Below are 22,294 nucleotides of genomic sequence, written 5' to 3'. Positions count from 1 at the left end.
AAAGACAGGATGAGAACAATTTTAGACGAGGAAAAGTTTATTTGGCATTCATGGTTTCAGATGTCTCAGTCCACAGACAGCTTACTCCACTGCTCTGAGCCCAAGATGAGGCAGAATACCATGGTGGAAGGGTGTGCAGGGGGAGAGCAGCTCAGGACATAGCCATCAGAGAGAGAGAGAGAGAGAGAGAGAGAGAGAGAGAGAGAGAGAGAGAGAGAGAGGGAGAGGGAGAGAGGGAGATCTCTGCTTACCAGGGATAAAATGGAAAGTCCAAAGGCATGCCTCCAGGGATCTATCTCTTCCAACCACACCTTGTGTGCCTTCAGTTACCACCCAGTTAATTCAAATCAGGGGAGGAATTCACAGATCAGGTTATAATTGTCCTCATCTAATCATTTCACCTCTGAACCTTCTTGTATTGTCTCACATATGAGTTTTTGGGGGACTCTTCCTACCTAAACCACAACAAAAATCTTAACTCTGAACTTCTTGCAAACAAAATTTCATTTCTTCTGTGTCTTTCAAGGATTTTTTTAATATATAAAAATTATTTTACTTGAGTGTAAGCATAGCATAGATACACTTTTTAAATTTGCTATTTAGTCTCAACATCATATAAAATACGTTATTGTTATATAAAAGTATGCTTTTATATTATCAAGTTTTCAATCTTTTTATAATGACTTAAAGCTACTAAAGTGTTTCGCAAATATTCCATCAAAATTTGTACCACAGTTCATTGAATCAATTTTTTTGTAAAAGGACATTTCAATTGTTTGCAGATTCATTATTATAAGACCATGAAGATCATTATTTACATGGATATTGCTATTTAACTTCTCTTGGATTATTTTTTGAAATCAGTTTTCAAAAGTGAAATAAATATGTGAATAAAGTGCACAAATATGCTCAGTGTTTTAATATACACCAGTCTATTGACTTTCAAAAGATTGTAACAATTTACATTGTCATCCATAAGATATATATTTAATGATAAAGTACCAACTTTTAACTGAAATTGTATTTGTTGAAGTTTTGGAAAACACTCAAGTTCCAGCTCTTTCAAAGCTTGAGGAATGTTGATTTTAATAACAAATTGAACTGTTAAAAGAACAATACTGAAATTAAAGTCATAATTCAAAACTCATATATTAGTTTTTCTATCAATTTTTCTGTCCAAATAACATGACAGAACAATTGGGAAAGTTCAATAACGCTATGCCAGGAAGGTAGCAACTCTGATAGTGAATGTGTGTAGTGAGAGAAAATGCGGTCATGACTTTCCTCATTTTCTTTTACCACTCATGAAGACCTGATAGTCCTGAAAAGAGAGCAAGAAAAATTCAAATTCTCTGGCTTCCACCACTTTATGGAATTTAATTAGCCTCTCCCCATTTAGGATAAATGCTGGAGTCAATCTCACTTAACTTTTGACTGAGCTGCTCACAATCTATGTACTTCGCCAGCCCTTTGCATAGATGACCCACAGAGAGGAACAACTGAAACGTGGTCCTTCCTGAGGCAGGCCATTGAAGAATGACTCTAACATGTCCAAAAAGACATAAAAGGGAAACTGCTTCTGGATCAAGAATTTCACTGATACCTAAAATTTTGGATCTATCCCTCCATTGTCAGTGGTCTTCTTTCTTAAAGGTAAGAAATTAAAGGAAAATCATAAAATATATGAAAAGTTTGATTAGATCAAAAGGAGAAACTGGAAACACAAATTTTTTTCATTCTTAATGAATCTGAAAGACTCACAGGTTTTTATTTTCCCACAATGACTGTGGGAGGAGAATGCCAGTGATCCCCTTCCACTTTGACAAGAGAAACTTCTTGAGTGTTTAAACAGATTACCTGTTTGAAATATTGATTTTCATGTTATTAATAGGTCAAAAATATAGCAGAATAATAATATTTTCAATATTTCCCACAGATCATAGCCAGAATTTTCTCTTGGTGAGAGATTTTTAAGCCATAATATTCTTTCATTCAAAGTATATTTTCATGGGCACATACAGTGAACACAGAAAAGAACAAATTAATAATAGTTATGAATATTCATATATGTCCACATTTTTACTCAGGGGGGTAAAATTAGTATTCTTAAGAGCATTGTCATTTTAATACTTTATCATGAGATAACTTAAGGTTTATGTTACAAAATAGTGATTCTTTCCCCAAATCTACAAGGAGCGAATACATTTCCTTCATTTCTTTCTTTTTCCTATATTGGGGATTGAACTCAGCGGTGCACAACCATTGAGCTATATCCCATGCCCTTTTAATTTTTTTTTAAATTTTGAGACAGCATCTTGTTAAATGGCAAAGGTTGGCCTCAAATTTTTGATCCTCCTGCCTCAGTCTCCTGAGTTGCTGGGGATTACAGGCATGTACCACCACACCCAGTTCCTTCATTTATTTCCATGAATCATTTTGTTAATGACACTAACTTGAATTTTTAAGGGAAGTGTCTAGAATTTTATATTTAGCATTAAAAGGGAAAAAAAAGTCTCTGTATAGCTCAGTTTTACTGAAGAAGTTAACTAAAGGCTAATCACTTTTTAAGAATTTTATTTAATGAGTAAGCTTAATAAAGAGCTTGTAGCACCATTCTTCCATAAGAACTGGACATATATGTCCATAACATATATGTCCAGACGAGTGGTGAAAAAAAGTTCCTAAGAAAAGGAGAATGCTGAGTTATATCTCCAACCCCTTTTCTATTTTTTATTTTGAGACAGGGCCTCATTAAATCATTTGGGGCCTCCCTAAATTGCTGAAGTTGGCCTCAAATTGGCAGTCCTCCTGCCTGAGCCTCCCAAGTCTCTGGGATTACAGGTGTGTGCCATCATGCCTGGCTTAGCATGTACTTTTAAGGCTATTTTTCAAGTATAACAAAGATTAAAATTATGGAAAATCCAAATAGTATAATTTTTAAAGTTTCGATGACGAAGGATTCTTAAAAATATATACCTATGCATTATATATTTAATGTCTTTACTTAAATATGCTGAAAAAAATTATATTTCTCTTAATTAATAAAACCATTAAAGGAGAATCTTATAATCCAAGCCTTCTAACAAAAATCAAATAAACTAAATTTAAAAAGAACAAAATAACTTATAATTATGTAAAAATTTCAAACCAATTACAGTTGAGGCTTTTTAATTGGTTGTTCAGATTTCTAGAGAGTGATTGGTATCTAGATATTATTGTAAGATACTGAGTGATTGTGCCAAGCTACTTGTAAATTTTAAAAATCTATGTTATATATCAAAGCTTATAAAATATAACCAAGGCTGAATTTCTAAAAATTAAGAGCAATAAATGTTTACATTCACCAAATATAAAGATATATTTTATTTATCTTTGTGAATTTGTGGCAGATTATGTACATCTTCAGAGAAAAGTAAGAAGTCATTAATAACATCAACTATTCACTTATTAAAATAGACACTAAACTAAAAACAGCAAATGAATAAAAAAATAAGTTTTTTAATATTAGACAAGCAAAGGTCTATGCTTAACTTTTTTTATATAGCATAACAATGGATATTCTTTAAAATTTCTATTATTTATTTATTTATTTATTTTCACTGGGGACTGAACTCAGGGCACTGAGCCACACTCCCAGACCTTTTTATGTTTTTTTTTTTCATTTTGAGACAAGTTCTTGTTAAGTTGCTTAGTGCTTTGCCAAGTTGCTGAGACTGACAATGCATGCTCTCATTAAAATACTTTTCACAATAATGAAATCTCTAAAAATAATCTAAAGACAAATGTCTTTTATTGTCATGGGGAAGAATATCTTAAATGAATTACTTTTATCCTACTATATATTATTAGTCCATCATGACCAAGTAAAATTTATGGGAGAAATATAATTGTGATTCCAGAGGAAATAATTTGTTAATGTGCTTCATTACATTAATGAAATAAAGGTGGAAATGTGCATGATAAATGTACAGATTACGAAAAGGCATTGTATGAGAGACCTGTTGTGAAATTCTTCATATTCTATCTATCTACCTTTTTACTCCAATTCTGACAACTAATGTACATGGATAAAATTGCACAGAACCTGCCTCTGCTGCATCATCTCTCTCTGGCTTCCTTCCTATGACCTCTCTCCTGAATGGAAGGTTTACTCTGACTCACACACAAAGACAGAAGTGAGATAGAGATGATTCCCCATAGGTCAAACCTTGACAAATTGGTATTTCATAGGGGCTCATGAATAAACGCTTGTCTCTTGTGTATCCCAGAAAGGCAATTCTAATAGAAATTTACACAGCTCATCAGATGGTCCCCAAAAGGATAGATTGTTCAACGTTTTAGACAAGCTCAATAAAAAAATCTATTTCTTTTCCCTTTATAAACATTCCAGTGTCCCACTCCTGTGCCTTAGAATCACAATATCTTTTGGATTTTGCTGTTGAAAGAGGATTCGAGAGATTTTTTTTTTTTGCAATGTTTAGAACATTTTGAGACAGCATGAAACTATTAGAATTAATCTAAATAGAAAGACATAAGTAAATATTTACAAAAATGTTAGCATCACTAAAGTGATGTGCATGTAACAATGCAGAAAGGTCTTAAAATATTTACAAGTTGACATTACTGAGATTTCTCAAAATGGATGTGACAGTTCATTGCCGAGCATGCCATCAGTATAATACATAAAATATTTGAGCAAATGTCCCTCCTTCTTCTCTAATCCAGTGCTCCCCGGAATTTGTTCCTGGGGACATTCAGACCCAGAGAAAGTCAGAGGGGACAAGTTAAGAGTTGAGATAGTCCAAAAAAAAAATCCAAACAAACAAAAAAAGAGTTGAGGTAGTCACATAAGTGAACTAATTTTCTTCATACTACAGGCTATGTCAAGGCAAAATCCTGAGCAGTGACTGTCTTTTGTATGTATTGAAGAAACAAAAAAATCCTTACCCAAAAAGTGTGCAAATTCATAAGCATTGATTAATTAACTTCGTTATTGAGAAAAATATCAGAATACGTGTAGAGGATATATAAGGAGCTATGAAGCTGAACTTCCTTTTAATCTCTCCCAGCACTTCTTTTTCTTGTTTCACGCCTCCTTTTGAATTATCCCTTCAAACTGACTTCATGATATTTCTGAATTTATCCTTCACTGTACAAAGGCCACACTAACAGTAGTACAAACACACAAACAATACAATATACACACATTCCGGAGCTCCTTCATCCATTCTGATCAAAGACATGAACTCTTGACAAACACACAAAATCTTATTTTAATAATACCTGGCCAGTCCACTGGGGGTTAACTTTACCCAGTTCCCTGTACCTGGGCCCTCTTCGACTCAGCTTCCTGTATTCTACTTTTAACTTTTCTTGACTTATTTTACTTGACTTATTTTAGCTTTAAACACAAACACAAATACACATATTTTTGCACTTCACTGTCATCTCCTTAGTGACCTTTAGTTTTTGACCAACACTATTTCTTTTTACTATCCCTCGCCCTTAAATTGCTCTGACTAGAGACTTCTGCGAGGTTCCTACTTTCCCTGCTGTATCTATTCCCGGAGGCGGATCTTGAATTTTCCCTTGCCCTATTCCTGTGAGATTCCTCAGTATCCCCACCGTGCCGATTTCCCCTTTTTTTTTTTTTTTTTTTTCTGTAAGGTTGTTGCTAATTTTCCTTCCCCACATGCTCCCCATTCCCCGGACGGGCCACCACTTGTCGCTGGCTCTTTGCGGTTCCATAATATTTGTCACCGCCTGCAGCAACAACTTGCACGGGTCTTATGGGTGGTGGGGTGGAAACTGAGGCACTTCTATCTTTCTCTTTGGTGCACTGCTTTCTTGCTTGTTTATAGAGGATAGAGGAAATGAGGTTTACTTGCTTTGAGAGGAGAGAGAGAGAGACCCCGCTTATCAGAGAGAAAGAAACTTTGCTTAAGAGAGAAACTTTGAAAGAAAGACAGGCTTTTCTTAGAGCTTAGAAGGAGAGGCTTGCTACACCTTAAAGTCCTGCATCCTGTGAACTAAGGTGCCCTAGTGATGCGTCTCAGTTCTCTGTTCCGCAATCTGCCTTCCGCTGCTGCCCCTACTCGCTGCTGTGTTCTTTCTTCTGGCTTTTTTGCTAATGGCTGCTATGGCGTGTCTTCTCTGGCTACTGTCGCACTGCATGTCTTCTGCTACTGCTTTTCTTCTGCTAATGGCTGCTGTAGCGTGTTTTTCCCTCTGGCTGCTTCTAATGGCTGCTGTGTCTCTGTCTCGCTCTGCCTACGCTTATATCACCTCCAGGACGTGGAGAGCAGGGCCATGCCTCTTACGCAAAGATTAGGCGAGACACTCCAAGCAGGCAATTAGTGCTCGAGAACACATGCGCATACATTGTGTGCGTGGACGAGAAAATCACCTGAGTGTGCTTATGTCAGTTAACCTCCTCGCTGCCAATGTGATCAGGCGCCATCCTGGCACTGCCAACATGGCACAGCCCCCAACAGTACTTTTTTCTTAAGTAATATTTATGAGACACCAAGCTTATTATCCATTACTAAATCTTAATTACGGGATGTTCTTTGTAAGGTACATATTAAACTAATAAGTTGTAAGGAACAAGGGTCAGTTTATTCCAAATCTTTGGGTACAAATCAACCCAACTAACCAGTTTTCATGTCTATCAGTCAATAATAACATTTGACTTAAAATTAGTTAAGTTGGCTTGAGAGATAGGCACCTAACATAGTTGCTCCACATCGGTAGAGGATAAAAATTGAATCCTTTAGTCAATACTGGTTTGGTTTTTTAGTATTTTTCAATGTGCATATGCCAAATTTAGCTTTTCTTTTCTTTAACATTTTTCTATCTATAATATAGGAAACTTTTTAACACACTCCTTTAATCCTTTTATAAATAAAACCATGCTGGTTATCTAACTATTCCTATTAGTAGATAAAATTCTGTGGTTCAGCACTCATAGATATACTTGTGGCTGGTAAACAGCTAGTTACATCATTACATAAGTGAAGGACTATTGCAATTTTTTTAACCACATTTTGTTGCAACAGAATCTAACTTCAAGATCTCCAATATCTAAATGCCTCCAATGCCATTCTAATTTTGCAGTTTCCAGGAAATGTCACTTTAGGTGATGATTCCATCCTCTTTACAGCTGAATTCCATGTTTCCCAAAAAGCAACAGTTTCTTATTATTTCTGTATTGAAAGACTTTCCAATTCTAATACTGGTTCTAGTTTCTCTTAATAGAGTCTTCAGTAAGTCAGGCTATATTGACCTGTCTTGTACAAAAAGAAAATGCTTAATCATCGCTACTAAGTGTTGTTTTGCATTGAAGTTGATAACAATAATTGATAGTAGTAACTCACTATAGCATTTCCTAGTGAAATAAAGAATTAGATGTCTACAGAGAAGATTGTGGTCGAAAATGGCAAACTATGAGGCAATGACTGATAAAATGCTAATAAAATGGTTAGAGTGCAACTTTTACAACTTGTGTTCAGTTTTAAGTCAACTCAATCTGTGATTGTATTAATACAATTCTCTCCTAGTTTAGCCTCCTCTTTCAATCAAAATAATTCCTTACTACAAGAAGGCAGGAATACCCAAAGCCTAAAATGTATTAATATATATAAAAAATATGTAAATAATAGTGAGCATTCAATAATAAAGATAATGTAATATATTATACATATATGTATAATTCTAAATGAATATAGTCTATAATTGTATATGTATAATTCTAAATGTATAATTCAGACATATATAATTATATATGTATAATTCTAAATGAATATAGCTTAGAAAAAGGTAAAATCATGTCTTTAGAGTTTAAAATACATAAAGAAACTACACAAAATAATGATGAACATAGGGTATATAAATGGTTTTTCAATGTGTAAAAAGTGGCTTTATATTATACTTTATTTCAGTCAGGAAAGCATGTTTTAATCATCAGGTTAATGACTAAAAATATAATAGACACACGTAACAGCAACAAACTAATGGAGAGAAAAATAAGGAATTAAAAATATTTATGCTAAAATGCAGCAATTAGTCAGATTTTACATTTTTGTGACCAAAACACCCAACAAGTACAACTTAGAGGAGGATAAGTTTCTTTTGACTCATGATTTCAGAGGTTTCAGTCCATAAATGGCTAACTCCATTGTTCTGGTCCCAAATTGAAGCAGCCTATCATGGATGAAGGGCCCAGAGGAGGAAAGCTGTTCAACTCATGGTAGAGTTAGGAAGAGGAAAAGATAAGAGAGGGAGAGGGAAAGGGGCCACAGGAAAGATGCACCCTTCCAGGGCACATCCCCATTGACTGATCTCCTCCAGCCATGTCCTATGTGCCCACAGTTATCACAAGTCCGTCCATTCATACTAGGATGGGTTGATTAGGTTACCTTTTTCATAATCTAACCTCTGAATTTACCTGAATTTTACCTCTGAATATTCCTGTGTTAACAGGAGCTTTTGGGGGACACCTCACACCCAAATCACAACTAAAAAAACATATATCCATGTGACAAAAGAAAAGATTATAAGATTATAGATTTAAAAATCAACCTGATAACAACATATTACATATAAATGGAATAATTATCCAATTTAAGGATCAATATTTTGAAATTTCCTTAAATGAAAACAAAAATACTATCTACAAAAGACATATCTAAATATAATAACACAAAAATACTGAAAGTAAAAGGATAGAAAAGAATATGAAACACAAAAATTAATCAGGTTCAGACTTGTTTACTTATTAACGAAGTAGGCTTTAAGATAAGAAATTACTAATGAAAGAAACAAAGGAATATTTCATCAAGATAAAACGTTCAGTCATTGAGATATTATAGTCCTAAATTTGTTTTTACCTAACATGATCTTGAAATATATAACACAGGAAAAAATACACATTAAAAGAGAGATAAATCCACTCATGTTTGAAAAGTTTATCTCATATTTATCAGTAGCTAATAAAAGAAGCAATCTGTTGTAATGCTGAGAAATAAGATTAGCAAAGTTGGCTAAATTAACATATATAAATTACTATAACCAAGAATGGCAAAATGTGTTTTTCACATGCACATAGAACACTACAAAATTTTATTATATGAAGTCACAAAGCCCCATGTTTTAAAATATTGAACTAAGACAAATGATATGCTTAGGTAGAACTAGAAATTAACAACTAAAATAGAACATCTAATGTTCATAAATCATGTACTTTTAAAAGTTTTGTGGATTCAGCAATGAATCACAGCCTATGTGAATCACAGCCATTAATCTGGTTTCTGCTCCTATAGTTTTTTTTATTAAGTATTTCATTTATGTGAATTCATGCAGCACTCTAGCCTTTAGAGTAACTAATCTTTAGCCTAATACTTGTGAAATTAATCTATGTTGCTATATGTATCAACAGCAAAATTTTTATGCCCGGTAGTATTCTCCTATATGACAGTTTGCTTATCTTTTCACCAGTTGCTAGACTTTTGTATTATTTCCAGCTTCTGATTATTATGAAGAAGATGCTATAACGTCCTTTCTCCAGTCTTGAGTGAAGACTTCAGAGTGGAGATTTTAGGTTTATGATAATTATGTGCTTAATTTTATGAGAAAATGACAAGCTGCAAAGTAACTACAAATTTCTGTTCCAATCAGAAATTTATGAGATTTTTACCTTTGTAACACATTTGGTATATTTAGTCTTTTAAATTTTAACCATTTTAATTTTTCTGAAAATGTTTACATCGAGTGCAGGCTTTCTGGCATTGTATTCTTCTACTTTTAAATGTTGAAAAAATGTGTATTCACGCTCATTTCAGAGGACATTTTCACTATACTGTATAGAAATATGCCTGCAGATTTTTGGGTTTTTAAATTTTTCTTTCATCACTTTAAAAATAGCTTTTTGTGGTCTTTGGGCTGTATGTTTTCTGGAGAAAAAAAAAAAATGCCTGTGACTATTCTTACCTTTTCTCTTCCACATATAATGTTACTTTTTCCCTCTGGCAACTTTCAGGATAGTCCCTTCATTTGGATTTCAGAATTTGACTAGCATATTAATGCAAAGTTGTATATTTCTGTATGCTTGTAATACTTAGAAAATCTCTAAACATCTTATATTTGCAGAATTTTATATTTTGTCTTCTGTTGATTTTGAAAAAAATGGTGACTATTGCCTATTCAAATACTTCTTCCTTATTTCATTGTTTCTATTTCTTGGACTCCAATTACACATGACCATTTGGCATCATCCTGCTAGTCTTGAATGCATTATGTTGCTTTTGCAACTTTTTTTTTCCACTTAGTATTTTTGTTTAGATTATTTCTGTGGCCCTAACTTAAATCTCTTTGATCTTTTCTCAGCTGGGTCAGTTCTGAAAAATCTTATAGCTTTAGTTATCTCTGACATGGCATTTTTATTTTGAGCATTTATTTAAATGAAGTTTTGTTGTTGCTGGTGTTTCCTAATCTCCACCTAAATTCCCTATTTATCTATGCATGTTGCTTGCATTCTAAAATAGATTCATTAACATATTAATCATAGGTATTCATATGCCCCTAATAGTTCACTTATTTGGACAGTCTGTCTGGTCCTGACTACTAACAATATTTTTTTCCTTGTTTTCTATTGGTACGTTTCGTTTGATTGTTGAATACTGTGTGTAAAAACAGTGGAAACTAAAGTGAATAGTATTAGTTGTCATAATGAATTCCTTTTTCTGATAGATCATTAGCATGTGTGGTTAAGTCAATCTACGAAGTACTTGATTAATGATAATTATTTTATTGTTACAGTTACCTTTAGTGGAAAACAGAATTTAACTTTCTCCAGAGGTGGAACGTGGGTGCTCACGCAAGGTCTTAGTGTAAGGTTTTGTATCCTGGTGGATTTTTCCAAGTGGTCTTATTGCAACATCAAAAGGATAAAAGACTGCTTTTACTTATTGTCCCGTGAAAGCTTATAATAGAGTCAAAAGTTTTTAATTTTTCCTAAGCTTTAGAGTACGAAGAACTTGTTCATGTGAGCATCAGAGGTAGGGTTTTTGCAGTGTTATTACTTCTACCCGATTTGATACCCAAACACTTCTTTATATCCTGGGGGTGGGAGGTGAGGCGCCACTTTTTGCATTGGGAGTTTTCTTTCCTTCTTTCAACAATGCCAAACTTCTTTTTATCAGTGTGAACTAATAAGATGTGGAAGTTTCTCACTTTCATGCAATAGCAGAAAGTTTTGTCTGTTTGTTTTGTAAAATGACTTTTTGCTTTGTATGACAGAGGGCCTGATATGAGGTATGTTTGGTAGCTGTCCCATGGCAGTAGATAACCAACCACCTGAATGCCTACTCTAATTAAGTCAATCAAATACTATACTCTTAATTTGAGAGGTATAATTATTTTTAGTCACATAACAACTATACTTAAATCATCATACCTCAAAATTATTTTAAATTTCTCCATTCAGTGTCTTAAATTTATCCATTTATTCCACTTCCATCTTCCCTGCTTCCAACTGCAATCAAAATAAATATCATATTAGTGTTTCATCTCCCTCTCACCTCTAATCTCCACTTTCATTCAAAGTGACACACCAATACCTGCTGCTGTGTTAGCATTACCTAAAATTACATTTTTTGATTACATATAATTTTTTGTAATTCTTAGTCAGTTGAATAACACATAATTTGTCTAATTTCACAACATCTTTTCTCAATTTTTTTTATTTAAAGTTGACTTTTGTGTTGGTAATATTTTGGAGTATTTTGTGTGCCTGAGATCATACAACCAGTTATTAAAATAATATTTTAGCCAAATATAAAGTTCCAGGCTTTAACTTGAAGTTGTGCTCCTTCAACTCTGAAGTCAAATATCCTTTTATCTTCTTCCACCCTGTATCAGTCTTGAAAAATCCAATGTTATATTTATTTCCACTTCCTTTTCAAATGGTCTGTTTTTTCTCTCTGGAAATTGAGAATTGTAATTTTCCTTTGTGGTAAGGTTTTATAAAACATGCATGAATTCTGGTTTTTTCTTTCTTTCTCATTCCCATCCTGTTCAGTACTATTTAACTTGATCCAATTTGTTTTTAATTTGGATAGTTATTGGTCACAATCTTTTCTTATTATCACTTTCATCACATCATTCTCTTTGTCTAGTGCTTTCATTATACAGAAAATTTACTTCTTTTGTTGCCCCTATCTCTGAAATTTACTTTCACTCTGCTTTTCTTCAGCCATTTCTAATTTTTTTGGAAGAATTCTTTTGTATTCTTGTTCTATTGTGGGAAATCATCCTTCACTATTAGCCCTTCAGAATATGTGGGCACACAGTCAATGCTGTCGTCCATCACTGGCACCCAGGTCTTTTCTTTGTCATTTCCCTCTTTTCCCAACTTCTTCTGGCCACACAAAACTTTCTCATGGTTTTGTTTGAGACAAGATACATCCTGGTGCTATGGCATGTATAGATTATTTTCAGTGAAAAAATAAGCACTTGCTGTTTTGCCGTCCTTTCCTGAACAATAGCTTTCTAATAATTTCTTTTATTGTTCATTAATTTTTGTGTTGTACTTTTCTTGTGTGAATAAAATAAAATAAAATAAAAATTAAGTTCTTAAAAACTTTCATTTTCACGTTCTACATTTCTTGTTTCAACCACCAATAAAAATTTTAAACTGTATTATTTTAGTTTGAGGGGTTTTTCTTTTCTAAAAATGTATGTGAAACTTTAATTTGTCTAAATACCAAATAATTGTAGACACTATATTCTTAACATAGAATGGAGATATTAAATGTCCCTCCAAATCTTTTTTGACATAATTTGCTTTCAACTCTATTCATAAAATGTCTCAAGATATATTTTTCTCCTGCTACTAGTACCTTGGGAAACATTAATCTCAGCATAATTGAGAAACACTGGCTAAGCTGTTAATTTTAAGTGACACATTAGTAATTCTCATCTAAACTGATAGAACTATAATTGAGAGTAAGAGTAAAAAGGTAACTTATCATTGAATAGTTGATGATCATTTAATTACTTATCTAATGCAACTTTGAACCTATAGCTGCTTATCATAAGAAAATGTAAGAATCTTGCTAAAATAAAGATGTAATTTATCTGAGATTTTACATTTTACTCAGTAATATTTCATTATTAAGTGTTTGCATTCAAATTTGGAGACTTAATATCTTTCTCAGAAAATCTTTAATATAATGTCAATTGTCCTTAAACTATAACTAGCAAATTGCATATTCTAGGAAATCTGAAGAGAAAAAATAATGAACAAAGATGTTAACATATTCACTACTCTGCCTAGGTATTTCTTACAGAGGCTCTGTGTTTTTATGCAAAACTAATTGCTTGGGTAATTCCAGTAATCAGGAAGAGATGCAATTACCTATTTTTCACTTCACCATCTGATAATGTAATTATATATAAAATAATCAGTGCATTTAATGCTAGTATCTGGGTGGGGGGAGAAGTGTGTCAAATAGGAAGCACAATATAGAAAGAAAATTTTAAATTAAAATGGGGGAAAAAAACTGCATTCATTCAGATTTTCTTACAGAATGACAGTTAACTTCCAAAAGAGAAATCACCCATCTGGTTATAATTAGAATTTAATGAAAGTATTTCCTTTTATGTTTTTATTAGTGCTTTATAGTTATATATCATATTGAGGTTCGTTTTGGCATAATCATATCTGCATGGAGTATAATTTGCTCTACTTCAGTCCTGAGTACTTTCTTTCCTCTTCCCCTTCTCCCTAATATTCAAAGAAAAATTTGAGTGAATACTGAATAGCTCCAAAACCCAAACCCTTTAAATATTATCTGGATCATGGCTTCAAATATATTCTTAAGACAGTGTTTCTGATGCAAAATAACCAAAGTCTCTGTCCTTCATAAAACTAAAGTGATACAGTATAAATTGCCACTTCATTTACCCTGTGTGAAAAAAAAAAACATTTTCTTTTTAGGAGAGAAATCAGTAATGATTGCATAAGAATAACTTCTTTCAGTAGCTCAGTAAAACTTACATGACAATCCTTCCTCATATTTTTTATTGGTACATTATAACAATATGTAATGTTAAATTTGTAACTACACACTCTTTCATGCACACAATGTCGAAATACGATCTGGCTACTTTCATTCTTCAGTGTTTCCCTTTTCCCTTTCCTCCACCCTCACCCTGTTTCTGTTCCTCTACTCCATTGATCTCCCTTCAATTTGCATGTTCCCCCACCACCTATTCCTTTTTCCTCTCTAGCTTTCCTGTACAGAGAAAACATATGACCCTGATTTTAGGACGTTAACTTATTTGCTTAATATAATGTTCTCAATTTCCAGCCATTTTTTTCTGTAAATTCTTACTTTTATGACTGAATAAAACTCCATTGTATGACATTTTCTTTCCCTGTTAATCAACTGAGGGACACCTCATTGGGTTCCATAGTTTAGCTCTTATGAATTGTGCTGCCATAAACATTGATATGTATGCATGATTATAGTATGATGATTTTAATTCTTTAGGATAAATACTGAAGATTGATATAGTTAGGTCAAATGGGGATTCCATGCCTAGTCTTTTGAGGAAGTTTCATACTGATTTCCATAGTGGTTGTACAAATTTACAATCCCACCATCAGTATAAAAGTGTTTGCTATTCTCCACATTCTCTCTAGCATTTGTTATTGTTTGCATTCTTGATGACTACCATTCTGACCGGTGTGAGATGAAATCTCAGTATAGTTTTGATTTGCATTTCCCTAATTGCTAATGATGCTGCACATTTTTCATGTTTTTGTTGGTCATTGGAATTTCTTCTTTTAAGAAATGTTTGTTTAATTCACTTGCCCCTTTATTAATTTGGTGATTTGATATTTTTTTGGTCTTAAGTTTTTTATATATTCTGGATATTAATCCTCTGTCACAAGAGTAGCTATCAAAGATTTTTCTCTTTAATTTCTCTCTTCACATTCTTAATTGTGTGGAGAAGCTTTTTAATTTGATGTCATCCCATTTTTTACCTCTTGGCATTATTTCCTGGACTTTAGGGGTCCTAAAGATGCCTAAAGGGCCTGTGCCTAAAAGTTGAAATGTTGACCCTACATTTTCTTCTTGGACTTGCAAAGTTTTTCTTTAAATTCTTCAGTCTAATCCATTTTGAGTTGAATTTTGTGCACAGAAACATATGGGGATGTGCACAGAAACATATGGGGATCTAGTTTCATTTTTGTACACATGCAAAACCAGTTTTCCCAGTACTATTTGTTAAAAAAAAAAAAAAAAAACTATCTTCTCTCCAACATATATTTTTGAAACTTTTGTCAAGAATCAGATGACTCTGTCTTTGCAACTTCTCTTTTGTTCTATTTCTCTATGTGTTTGTTTTTGTGTCCATTTCATGTATTTTTGTTTCTATAGCTCTATAGTATAATTTGCAGTAAATTATTGTGATGCCTCCAGCATTGCTTTTTTGGCTTAGAATTTCTTTGACTATTTTGGGTTTTTTATTCTTCCATATGAATTTTAAGACTATTTTTCTAGTTCTGTGAAGAACATCATTGTTATTTTGATGGGAATTACAGTGACTATGTATATTGCTTTTTGGTAATGCAACCACTTTATATATATATATATATATATGTATATAATATAATATATATAAATATAATATATTTATTTATAATATATATATATAAATATAACATATATATTTCTTTTTTTGTGGTAAATTTCTTCTATATGAAGCTTTTCCAGAATTTTTAACATGAATAAGAGATAGATTTTATTGAAGGTTTTTTTTGCATTTATTGATATGATTATATAATTCTTATCTTTAACTCTATTTATGTGATGAATTACATTTGCTGATTTTCATATGTTTAACCAACATTGAATTCTTGGGATAAAACCCACTTGAACATGATGTATTATTTTCTTTGTGTGTTTTTGAATGCAGTCTGCTAATAATTCATTAAGGACTTTCATTATCTGGGATATTGGTTTGTTTTTGATTATGTTCTTTTCTGCTTTTGGTGTCAAGTTAAACTCCTTTATGGGATTTATGTGGGAGTGATCCCTCCATTTCAATTTCATGGGATAAGTTGAGAAAGATAAATCATTCATATTTATCCTTTTGAAGAACCAATTGTTTCTTGCATTTATCTTGTGTATTTCTTTTTATTCTCAATTTCATTAATTTTGGCTCTGATCTTAATTATTTTCTGTCTTCTACTGATTTTGCCATTAGTTTGTTCTTCCTTTAATAAGGACTTGAGGTGGAGCATAAGTTTATTTATTTGGGATCTCTCTATTTTCTTTTGTAGGCACTCAATACTATTAATTTTCCTCTTAGAACTCCCTTTGTCTTGTTCCAGAGATTTTATTTTTATTTTATTTTATTTTATTTTTTGGCTACCATGGATTGAACACAGGGGTATTTAACCACTGAGTACCATTCCCAGCCATTTTTATTTTACTTTATTTTATTTTATTTTATTTTATCTTTTAAATTTTGAAACAGTGTCTTGCTAAGTTGCCTAGGGCCTTGATTAGGTGCTGAGTCTGGCTTTTAATTTGCAATTGTCCTGCCTCAGCTTCATGAGCTGCTGGGATTACAGGCGTGTGCCACCATGTCCAGCCTTTTGATATGTTTTGTCTCTGTTCTCAATTTTTTCTTAGAATCTTGATGTCCTCTTTCATCTCTTCAATGATGCATTCTTCATTTAAAAGAGTATTATTCAATCTCCATGTATGTATTTGGTTTCTATTATTTTTCTTGCTGTCGATTTCTTCTTTCATTCCATTATGATCTGATAGAATACACAGGATTATATATTTTTTGTATTTACTAAGATTTACATTGTGAACTAGAATATTATCTGTTTTGGAATATGTTCCATTAGCTGCTTAGAATAAATATATTTAGCCATTTTAGGAGGTAAAATATTCCATAGATATCAATTTGACATATATTTGATTTATAATATTGTTTAGGTTGAGAGTATTTTTATGATTTTACATTTGGATTACCTGACTATTGGTGATAAGGATATGTTGAAGTCACCCAGTATTATTGTATTGGGGTTAATCACAGATTTAATGTCAAGAATTTTTTTTAATGTACTTAAGTACACTGTCATTTGGGGCATATATATTTACTGTCATTATATCTTCTTGTTACATTGTTCCCTTTACCAGTACATAGGGTCCTTCTTTGTCTCTTCTGATTAATTTTTGATTGAAATCTACTTTGTTCAATATGAGAATAGCTACTCCTGATTCCTTTCAGACTCCATTTGAATGAAATATTTATTTTCATCCTTATACTTTCAGCTTCTGAATTTCCTTGCCCTTCACTAATGCAGTTTCCTTCCCCATTTTAACAATATATTTCTGCCTCTCTGAGAACATGAGAAGTTCTTTCATCTTGTAAAATATTCTTAAATTTATTTATTCAGTGTTGTATAGTTTTCTGAGTCTCTAAGACACTCTGTCCAATATTGAATTTCAGCAAATTCCCTCTTTTGCCCATCTCACTTAGAAGCAGTATACTCCCACTGCTTGAATCCTGAGCCATAGAGCAACGAGAAATTCAGCCTTCTTTCAATCTGCCATCTTGAATCTTCAACAACTTTTAAAACTATGAGATATTTAAGATTTCTAATCCTTTATAAGACCACAATATTTATTTGCATGACTTAAAGGGTCTATGATAGCTATTGGGTTGCTTCCTCAAAGCATACTTTATATTTGATGCATTTTAATTTAAAGATAAAATTTGCCTGAAATAGAAAGTATAAAAGTCAGTTTTGTTTGTAACTTGATAAATTACTTCTTTGCTCTTCTGTATGGTATTCATACCAATGCTTATTTAGCAATTTGAATGTAAAATTCATATAATTATTTTCATAACTTAAAGAACTTCTGAAGTACAATCTTCTCTCAGAAAATTTCTTTGTTGAGAACAGAGTTGCATTTTTGTAAAATGCTATATACATATAAAGCATGCACAAATCATAGTTTCTCATCACTTACACATTTTTAAATTTCAAATATGAGATTCATAATTCAATTCAATAAACAATCAACAATTCCCTATTAAGGATAAAGCAGTATCAAGGCAAGTGCAGTAGAAAACAGGATGCAAAGGATAGAGTGACTGCTGTCAAGGGCAACAGTGCACATAATGCTCTAGAAGAAGTCAGCTTATTTCCTTAATTTTCTTTCTTCCTTCCAGCCTTTCTTTTTTCTTTCCTTCCTATATTCCATCTTTCTTTCCTTCTGTCATTTCATTATTTTTTTCTTTTAAAATTATATGCTCTCAAATAGGACAAAAGTTTATGGAGTGTTTTCCTTTGTGAAACAAAGAATAATATAAATTTTGAAGCTAATTTTTATGATGGCCTCAGTATAAGAGTGTCAGAGGAGGCATTATTAGTTGCTCTTTACAACTGATTAAATTAGTACTAAAGGAATAAATAACTCATAACATTTTTACACAGTAATTTGAATTTTTTTATCACTTGTAGCACACCAAAATGAAAGGAACCTACAGAGCAATATTAGGTCATATAGTTGATAAATAATGTTTTTAAGTGAAATAATAAAGGTTCATACTTTTCAGTTTTTCCTAATTGTTAATACATAATATAATATTTCCAAATTTTGAGAAGCCTGAATAGTTGAAATTAGAAGTAGTGCTATGTGCTATGGGTCCTTTAAATAGAACATCCCTCTTCATAAAGGAGACTAAATATTTGCCTTCAAAATGATGTTTAAGATTAAGTAAAATATAGCTGAGGTAATGAAAATTAAGTGTAAATTCATGTAGTTGATATGAATCTCCCATTCATTTCTGATAAGTAGGAAAATGGCTGTCTACCCAAGATTTATGCTTTTTATCCATAGTGTAGTTCACGACTGCTAAGAGTCATTTGTCTGGTCAGTAACTATAATTGCTAGACTCCTTTGCAGCTAGATGGAACTATGTGACTAGTCTTCACAAATGAAATGAGAGAAGGGACATATTTCAAGCCCAAGTTAAACAGAACGAGAGGCAAATATGCTCTCTTCATTATGTGTCACCATATGTACTGGCTGGCAGAAAGTAACTGTCCTGGTTTGATTCCTAAATGACGACTGAGGATAGAAAATTTTCCAACCTCCTGAAGCAGAATATTTTCTTTGCATTTCTGTATGAGCAAAAAAATGTATTTTTATTGTGAATAGGAATGGACTGGTTTTTTTAACTTTTTATTCTATTTTATTATTTTTGTAAAAGATACATAGAAAATTAAAACAATGAGAATCTTTTCCCATTTTTAAATGTGTTAGTTATAAGAGCTATTGTGGGCTTTCCTAATACAAGTTACTTGTATTGTAAGCCTTGCTGTCACTTTTGACCTTCAATGTATATAATTGACTTATTAGTTCATTTTATCAGATCTTACTGTGCAAAGCTGGATTAGAAGTAATTGAGAATTGTGCAACATAAGGGAAGAAGAAAAAGGTAAAAATTACTTTAAATGAAAAGAAACCATAAAAGGAAAGGAAGTTAACAGTAGTTCCAATGAGTCTGTGAGAAATGCATGAATAAAGAACAGAGACTTCTAAATGAGATCCACATGACCCTTAATGATTGAACACTTGCAAGAAAAAGAAATTTACAAATCTACACTCAAATTGTAAAAAATAAACCCAGTCTATAATGGCAAAGCACAAGTAGATTTTAGGCTTTATTTTTTTTTCTGGTACACCAGTGTAAGGTTGAAATTTAACAAAAGAAAACAAATGTAGAAATACAGGACTTAGAGATGTGAGTAGAATATTTTCAAAGCTCAGGAAAGACTGTTTGGGAAATTGTACACCTGAACCAATACATTCGAATTCAAAAGATGTCCTCACAGGGCTAGGAGTAGGAATTTAATTTTATCCTATAAAGGAAAGCAGGTGAAATGGCAGGAAATGTTGATCTCCTGCAAATAGCAAAGGAAGACTTCCAAAGCCTATTTCTGGAAAGATGGGCAAATTCAATAAGTGAATGAGCCAGACTCCTTATAGGGGCCAAAGTAGTTATTTCAGTGGAGCCTTTGCCCCACATGTGTAAACTTCAACAAACTTTTGAAACCAAAAGAGAAATTTGAGTTGTTATAGATTTCAACCACAGAAAGAATTTTTCATAATAATCAATGTGTAACATTTGACTTGAACTATATGATAATGCAAGGACCATTCTGCTCATTAGTGCCTGGGTCACACTAGTTGTGTTTTGAAATATGTACTGTGATAATTCCACAAAGCATCACTTTATTTTTCCATGATGTAAGGTGAAATCTAATGACATAATGATGGAAGGAATGCAGGGATTTTTTGTTGTTTTAAAATATTTGAATACTTCCATTTCCAAATCATCCTGTTTACAGAATGTAATGTATTTTAGGTGGACGCTTTAGCACAGACTTTTTCATAGATTCAGAGTAAAACATTAATTCACTGTTCTCAGATAACCATTTCTAGAGAGAAAGAGCCCCTGGCAAACTGTGTGCCTTAACAATGAAAGTTCACCATTTCTTAGTGACTGCCTCAAAGTTCAGGTGCCATATTTCTGGAGAAGTAACCAGACTGAAATTGTATTTCAAATGAATTCTAGAGGCAGCAGAAGTGAAAGCTCTGCACTGATTAATGACAATTCTATTTGCCTTAATATATTTTTATGTCATCTTTCAAATTTCCATAATTTAAAAGAACAAAAAATTTTCACTTGAAATGAGATTAGGAATTAAATATGTCCATATGTGTGTTGGAATCTATGCATCCCTTCAGTCTAACATAGAAGATGCTCACACAGTTCTTTATACTGAATTGCAATTGAATGATAAATCCAAAAGGCTCATAAGAAGTCATCTAGCTTACTTCTTCATTCAGTATATGAGGAAACTGAAACCTAAGGAAGGGAGGTGATTTATTCAAGGTCAAACAATAAATCAGTGACAGAGCTAGAAGAAAAGCTTTAATTTCATTCTCTTTGCATTGCAGGACACTGGCACTGACTTTTGTGGTTTGATAACAAGCTGCACATAGATTCTTTAAAGAAACGAAGGATTATCAAAGTGTTCTCCCTATGGCCATTGCTTTCAAATACGTGAGGGTGCAAAAAAACATCACCAAGAAAATGTATTTAAAATGCGATTTTGTTGGTTACTGTGCCCCAACATTCTGAGTCAGAGCATCTAGTGTGGAACCAAGGCACCTGTTCCAATGCAGGGGACCTGATCTCTACTCTTTACAAAGCAATGCATGTTAAATAAATAATAACTTGCTATACTTATTCTGCCTTTTCCATTCTTGTTTCAGTAACTATTGGGAAAACCAGGCTTAATGTGTTAGTAATAGATTTGTTAATAGTAAGTAGTATGCATAGAATACATTAAAATTCTTCTACTGGATTGAAGATTTTCATGATTTTAAATTAGATACCATCATAATAAGATCCTGAGCTCATACAGTTACATTTCTGAACTATTAAGATTCTGTATAACATATGCAATGTTTACTGGCACTTTAGTATTTATAGATTACATAAATAATCTCCTATCCTCTTCTTGATATTTTTAACTCTGAGTAAGGCATCTTCTTCACTAATAGACAATTATCTTTTCCATGGAAAATAAACATATAATTTAATTCTCCCAATAAAAAATATTTCATACAGTTACTCAAACAGCTAATTCAATCCTATTAATGTTCATTTGTCAATGGCAGAATCTGCAATTACTTTCTCAAAGGCTAGAGTGACAAGTTAAAATTTAAATATTAATGCAACCATTCAAGTGTTTCTCACGTGAAAAATTATAATTCTTCATTAAAATCCTAGTTCATAGGCAGCATCTGGAAATATAATCACAAGAATCTGACTGTTATTTTCAGTTGGACATTATGCCCTGTTAGGCTTCTGTGTATTTTCTAGGTCATAGTGACACAGATTATTTTACTATGTGCAGATATACTATTCTAAATCATTAACACTCAATAATTTCATAGAATAAAGATATAAATAATTTAGTTGTATTTAATGTGGCATAAGAAGCATTGTACAATTTATCATTTTAAATTTGTCTTTCATCTTATGCAGAATAATTATACCCTCCCTAGGTCAAACTGAAAATTTAATGTATTATACTACAGAGGAGATTTAAAGAACACATTTTTAACATGTGTTAACATTTTTGCATCATAAAAGAAAAAAACTAAGGATTAAGTTATATGAG

The sequence above is a fragment of the Sciurus vulgaris genome (assembly GCF_902686455.1).
Source record: "Sciurus vulgaris genome assembly, chromosome: 7".
NCBI classification, from domain to species: domain Eukaryota; kingdom Metazoa; phylum Chordata; class Mammalia; order Rodentia; family Sciuridae; genus Sciurus; species Sciurus vulgaris.
The sequence above is the reverse complement of the archived record's forward strand: the minus strand, read 5'-3'. Positions refer to the sequence as shown.